The sequence below is a fragment of the Callorhinus ursinus genome, unplaced genomic scaffold (genome assembly GCF_003265705.2).
Source record: "Callorhinus ursinus isolate GAN/ISIS: 27379988/994484 unplaced genomic scaffold, GSC_fseal_2.0 scaffold125, whole genome shotgun sequence".
Lineage (NCBI taxonomy): Eukaryota > Metazoa > Chordata > Mammalia > Carnivora > Otariidae > Callorhinus > Callorhinus ursinus.
In genome coordinates this window covers 860,071-867,342 of record NW_027397187.1, presented here as the reverse complement: position 1 = coordinate 867,342, position 7,272 = coordinate 860,071, and positions in this window count along the sequence as shown.

Genomic DNA, 7,272 nt, shown 5'->3' with positions numbered 1-7,272 from the left:
CGTGGGGCACCGGGTCGGAGCGGCGCCTTCCCGGTCACGTGCGGAAGCGGCCGCGCGGGAGCTTTTCTGGACTCGGACTCGGTTTCTGTTTCATGCTCTATCTTGGCACCCCGCGCGCGATCCGAGGTTCGGTTTCCCTTCGGTGGTGCTCAGCGTGCTGCAAAGATGTTGGGGGCGGGGGTGGAGGCGGGTTTGGTGGGGCCTCAGCATATACGATTTGGGGAGGGGCGCGTTAAGAAAAAGATGTAGAATGGTAAGAATAACGTTAGTTACGAAAGCGAATGTTCTAGTATAATGTGTGTAGTTTGTATAACGTTTAAAATGCTTTATTTTACAATACGGTAGTATTTTAGTTATGGTAATACGTAAAAAGAGAAATGTCAATACCTTTTTAAAAAACTGACAAACCCTGCAAGCATCACAAATTTGGGGAAAAATGACATTTGTATGAACTAACAAGTGCATCTCTTTTAATGCTTTTGCTTACGTTTTTGGCTGTATTCTTTTTGAGCACCACATTATGACTTTGCAGAATTGTTTTATGAAAAAACAGAAGGACTATTCAGACATTTCCCTAAGACGTCTGATAGAATTTGTATTTGTTGGTATTGATGTTCGTTGGGTAACACTTGGGGCTTTGCACAGATGCTCCTACAGGTTTATGCTCCACAAACACAGGAATTCTGATCAGTGCAATCCCCATCCAGAAAGAAAAAAGGTATATGGTATATTAAATCGTATATACTGCTTTATGAAACCATTTGTCAGAGGAGACAACTGTTGGGGAAAGCCAAGCCCTATGCTCCCAATTTGCAGATTCATTTCTGGTTCATACCACAAACCTTGTTTCCTCTTCACTTCCACATGCTTATGCTGTGCGGGTGGGTAATTGGTGGCCACAGAAGACCTACCCACCCCAGGAAAGGCAGGCAAGACTGAACACCATAAAAATATCGCATAAACCCCAGCTAAGTGCGTCCCAACTCAGGGTCGCCTTAGCGGATTCCCAAAAGCGCTTGTGGTCACTCCAGTGGGCGCCAGAAAGAGGGAGGAAGGAACAGCCCACCTGGAAAGAGGCAGTGGTTCCAACCAATTGTGGTTAAAATAAATCCACAAATTTCACCGACATTTGGCCATGTGAACCCACTGCTGGGATCTCGGCAAGGGACGTTGCATCAGCTCCATGGTGTTGCAACTGCCCTGGTTGGCTCAGACCCAGAGAACAGTTATCTCAGACCTCTGTGTCCCTGTCCGTGCAGGCGTCTGCCATCTAGCCTCTGGTCAGGAGTCCAGGCCTGAGGCCGCAGAGACTTCCGGTGTCTCTGTCCTTTTGGCACAGTCTCTGACCAGGACACGGGTGATGCAGGTGTCTATAGCCCCCCCCAGCACCTAGGCTCAGCTGTGCACACCCTCTCCTGGCTCTGGGTGCTTCCCATTTCCTCAGCGTCCAGGGACGAGTAGCCTCGGGCGCGGACCTGCAGCAGGTGTCACACAGAACCAGCTCTAGGAGGCCTGGCACACCGTCCCTATTCCTTGTGTGTCGTTGACAGTGGGCAGTGTACCGGTGTTACCCATTCACACCTTCACACACCGAGACGAGAAAACAGTTTTAAAGCCTTCTGAGAGACACAAAAGACCCTACACAGTTTTGTATTTCTAAGGTAAAGTTTAAATGTATCCCTAATGAAAAGCTGGCATTCAATGTTATCAACTAAAAACTGTGTAGGGGCGCCTGGGTGGCTCAGTCGTTAAGCGTCTGCCTTCGGCTCAGGTCATGGCCCCGGGGTCCTGGGATCGAGCCCCACGTCGGGCTCCCTGCTCGGCGGGAAGCCTGCTTCTCCCTCTCCCTCTGCTCTTCCCTCCCACTCATGCTTTCTCTCTCAAATAAAATCTTTTTTAAAAAGATTTTATTTATCTATTTGACACAGACACAGCGAGAGAGGGAACACAAGCAGGGGGAGTGGCAGAGGGAGAAGCAGGCTTCCTGCGGAGCAAGGAGTCCGATGCGGGGCTCGATCCCAGGACCCCGGGACCATGACCTGAGCCGAAGGCAGACGCTTAACGACTGAGCCACCCAGGCGCCCCAAAGAAAATCTTTAAAAAAATAAAAATAAGAATTAAAAAAACCCCAAAGAGACCACATCAGTGCAGTGACAGTGCTTGAGTTACCGTCCAGCTGCTGAGACGTCTGGAAGCCATGAGGATTGGCTTTGGTCACACAGAGACATGGACCGAATCACCATTTCTAGCGGAAGTGGCATTTTTAGGACTCCTACCAAATGTATCCTGCTTAAAGTCATCCCTAATCTGTGGCTGCAAGTGAAAGGAAATTACCGAAATTAAGATCAATAAAAAGTGTTCTTTTACCGACAATGAGCAAAAATAGATGGGCACATACGGCTGGTTGTGTACTGATCATGACAAGGAGAAAAGGATCGATCATGACAAAATCATCAAGTTTGCAGACACTGAGCCTTAAAAACAGAGACTGGGCTATAATACTCATTACTGTGAAAAACTTACATGTTGGTATAAGTATTCCCTTGTTCTTGAAAAAATACAACAAAGAAAGTTTTAATCCATCATTTTTTCCTTTTTTGTACTTTCTATTGAACGTATTTTCTTTTTCTTTTTTTGCTGGCACAATTCTGCATGTGAAGTTCAGACAAAGAACATTTTTACTGCTTTGTTTTCTGGCCACTGTCTTCCCTGAATATACCTCGTGCTGTTTTCACTTAGAAGGATCTGTCCATCTAGCCATCATTGAGGACTGGAAAGGCCCGTGTGCGGGAGAAGGCAGGGCTTGTCACCCTGGGAGGGAGCACGGGAGACTGGACTGGGCTTCAGCCCCGGTCAGCTTCAGAAGTAGGACCACGGAGCTCAAGCCAGGTGCAGGGCGTCCGCGGATGGTCACTGGGAGAGAAGGGAGGCCAGGGGGCTGGAGGGGGTGGGGGCTGATGGGTGTGGCCTGGGGTCTGGGGAAGCTAGGAGGGACGGTGGACAGGTGGTAGGGCCAGAGTCGGAGGTCCCAGTTGGGCTGAAGGATGCTGGGGTCCTGGACCAGGGTTAAAGCCAGACAGGTGGGAGCCCCATGGCACAGGGCAGCAGTGGTGGGCCCAGGAGAGCCCGCCCTGGCAGGGTGGAGGAGAGACCCTCGGAGGGCCACTTGGAGCCTCCCAGACACGGGGCTGTGGATCTTGGCTAGGCGATCAGCTTGGCGGGTCCGAGTGTGAGCAGTGCCACCACACGGTGTGCAGGTTTGAAGTGAGGCGGTCAGAGCAAAGTCCCTGCAGAGAGCAGGTGTGCGCGGCCTTCAGGGCCCGGCCGGCAGTTCTGGCGGAGGCCAGCAGAGGGCGGGCGCGGACTGGATGCTGCGTCCGTGTTGGGGGTGCCGAGGAGGGCCAGCAGAGGGGCAGTGGGGTCTGGCTCCAGAGGTGGCCCTTGGGACCTGAACTCTGTGCAGCCATTAGTTACCGGATCATGCCTTCATCTGTCCAACAAGAACAAGCCAGGAGCTGAACCCCAAATGAGGCCGGAGGGACCACGGAATTCGGGGGACCCACATCTGGGGGAGGAGAAAAACTCACAACCTGATTGTAGTCACATGGGGTGAGGGGACGGGAAACCGTCTTAACACAAGGCCACCAGCAGAGAGACTCCTCTTTATCTGGAGACCTTGAGACCTGCAGAGGGCCCAGGCAGGGGCCAAGCACCTGGGAGAGGCAGCGAGCTGGTCCCAGTGAGGGCTGGCTGGCGCAAAGGCCCCGGGGCCAGGCCTGCCTGGTAAGCAGAGGCTAGGGATGGCCAGGGCAGCCTGGGCATTTTTTTCAGGTGATCTCTACACCCAGCGTGGGTCTCAAACTCACAAGCCAGAGAACAAGAGTCGCACGCGCTACCAGCTGAGCCAGCCAGGCGCCCCCAGCCTGGGCATTTTTAATTCCGCATGTGAGGCTGTCGCCTGGGCCTTTGGCTCCGGGGTGTGGTCTGGCATTTGTGTTCCGAGGCTGGCTGAAGGGAGGCGGGTGTTAAATGGAGTAGGGCATCTGCAGAGTTTCCGGGGAATTTGGGGTGATCTTTGCTTTCTTCTGTGTTTTACAGAGCTTCTGAAGTGAGCTTCTGTTGCTTAAAACAACTGTTTTCCAAGCAGTAATATCATCAGGTGGGGCGCTGTATAGTGAGCATGCCCCTCCTCTTCCCTCCTCCCCGCTTTTATTACTTTCCCTGTGTCTCTCCAAGTCTACAGACAGTACGAACTGGCACGGAGACAGTCGTCCACCTCTGCCCACAGAGGACGCTGTGTCCCGCACACGTGGGCCACCGCCACGTGCTCTTCTCCACCAGCAGCGCTCAGCATGGGCTCACACTGCTGGGGGGCAGCTCGGGGCTGGCCCTTCAAGACCGAGGCCTGGCTTCCTCCTCCCCGCTGTTCTGGGATGCCCCCAGGACCGGCCTGCCCCAGCACTCTGTGTTTCTCACCTCACCACCCTGTGTGTTTCTTCTTTTTGAGGAGGTTGCCCTGGGGGAGGGGCCGCGGTGGCTGTGCACTCTGGGGGCGGGGGGAGCCCCTCCTGGCTGGCCTTCTGGAAAGGCACCGTCAGATGACTGCACAGTGAGAGCGAGACCAGCTTCCTCCAGAAGCTGCAGCCCCGGGCTCACCATCACATGTCTGGGAAATGAGAGGAGGAGAAAGCCGGGCTGTTAGGGCGGGAGCCGGGGTGTGTGGGGTGAGGGAGCCCGTCCTCGCGGGGCAAGCGCTGCCGAGCAGGCATCCCTCCTCCGGGGACAGAACTGGGCACACGAGGGGCATCCTGTGTCTGGGGTGCTGCCGGGGGCGGGGGGCTGGGTCAGCCTTCCTGCCTGGGGCTCCGTGTGCCAGCTTCTGTCTGTATTCCCAAAGGCCTGAGTGAGGAAAGGACGAGGTGAGGGCCTCTGAGGGGGGACAGCCATGCCCTGTTGGGAGAGGAGGTGCCGCAAGCGTTCAGAAGCGTCTGGGGCACAGGGGATGCCACGGGAAGGGGAGACAGAGGCGGTGGAGGCAGGCTGCCTGCCTCGAGAGCCATCGGGCCGTCTGGTAGAGTGGGTGCAGGAGTCCACAGGCCCAGCGGGCAGCTGGTGGGCTCTCCCGCGTCCGCAGCAGCGTGGACCCCGATCTGCAGCCGGGCCCATGCCTCTCTCTGGGGGGCACTGAGGCCCAGGACAGCGGCCCTCTGCTGCCTCCAAGACCCCAGGCTTCAGGGAGCAGTGGGAGCATGATGTGGGCCCTCCCCGGTCTGCTTGGGGCTGCCTCAGGCCCTCCCCAAGCCCTCCCACTGTGGCTGCCTTGGGTGGAGTTTTGCTTTCTTTTTGGCAGGAAGGAACCTGAGTGGGAATCCCCTGAGCTGCCTGATGACCAGAGTGAGTCACCCTTTTCCAGCCAGCCAGGACTGAGGTGTCACCCGGCCTGAGCTGGTCAGCGGGGGCGGGTTGGCCACTTCCCAGTCTGGGCTGGGCTGGGGTTTCCTCTCCCGTTCTCAACTCTGCATGCCTCAAAGGCCTGTCACCAGAATCAAAAGTTTTAAAAAATGTGTGTGTGAAAATCCTCAGGAACGGCAAAGTCAAAGAGCATTTTCCCGCTGAAACCACCGGCAGGTACTTTAAGATCGGCCCAGCCCTGCAGATGCCGAGGTCTCCAAGTGGCTGCCTGCCCAGGAGGCAGGAACTTTGCCAGGGAAATCTCCTCTGGACTCAGGGCCACATAGTCCCCGATCCTGGAAGAGTGGGGTCTGCTGCTCTCTGGGAGCTGCCGCACAAAGGTAGGCGGACAGCTGCCTGATTTCACCCTGAAGGAAGGGGTGAGGGAGGGGCCACTGCTGCAGGTGAACCTCCTCTTCGTAACAAGAACCATCTCCTGCCCAGCTGCTGGTGGGCTCCCAGGACAGCCTTGGCCTCCCAGATGCTGGGAGGAGCTCACTTAGTCACAGGATTTGAACGAAACTTCACTGAACCTGTAGCTTGGACTGAGGAGTTGCTGGTGACAAACTAACTCAGCCTCGAAGTTCATGGAACCCGGCCTCTGCCTGAGTTCTATCAGAGGCGAGGCAGCCCAGCGGCCGAATCCAAGGATGTGGCACTTTGGAAAGGGGAGTTCGGACTCCAGACCAAGTAACGCTTATGCACGATGCCAGCATTTCTGGACCAAACGTGGAGCATTTAAATCATGTCACTTCAAAGCCTGCCTCTTGGGGCGCCTGGGTGACTCAGTCGGTGAAACGTCTGCCTTCGGCTCAGGTCATGGTCCCAGGGTCCTGGGATCCAGCCCCGCGTCGGGCTCCCCGCTCGGCGGGAAGCCTGCTTCTCCCTCTGCCTGCCGCTCCCCCTGCTTGTGCTCTCTCTTAAATAAATAAAATAAATAAATAAATAATAAAATCTTTAAAAAAAAATCCTGCCTCTTTTTCGGGTTTGTTTTTGTTTTAAAGAATTTATTTATTTATTTGACAGAGAGAGAGAGCACAAGCAGGTGGAGTGGTAGGCAGAGGGAGAGGGAGAAGCAGACTCCCCACCAAGCAGAGAGGCAGGGAGCCCGATGTAGGGCTCGATCCCCGGACCCCGGGAGCACGACCCGAGCAGAACACAGTCGCTCAACCACTGAGCCACCCAGACGCCCCTGTTCTTCGGTTTATCCCATCCCACAACCGTTCCCATTGCTAGATGATCCCCTCAGAGTGGGGGTGCCGGATGTGCTGTGTGACGGGGTAAAGAATCTTTTTTTTTTTTTAAGATTTTTATTTATTTATTTGAGAGAGAGAGAATGAGAGAGAGCACGAGAGGGAAGAGGGTCAGAGGGAGAAGCAGACGCCCTGCTGAGCAGGGAGCCCGATGTGGGACTCGATCCTGGGACTCCAGGATCATGACCTGAGCCGAAGGCAGTCGCTTAACCAACTGAGCCACCCAGGCGCCCCCGGGGTAAAGAATCTTACCTCTCTGAGTCTTCATTTCTTTTTTTTCCCCAAGTACAGTGAGCAGTTGCCACCTGTGAACACTAGTATGAGACGAGACAAGACGCTCTTTGTCAGATCCTTAGCAGAACCGCCGCTCAGTGAGAAATAGTCTCCTTTGGTAGGTGGAGAAACAGACTGGCCTCGGGTCACACACACAGAGGCAGGGATGGGGTCCGCACTCAGCCCACTTTCTCTGCCAAGACCACTGCCTTGTTTCTAGATGTTTGTGCGTGCCACATTTTTATGTGTCTGGAGGCCCTAGGTTGTGCGTTTTTGGCTTTGTTTGGTGGAAAAA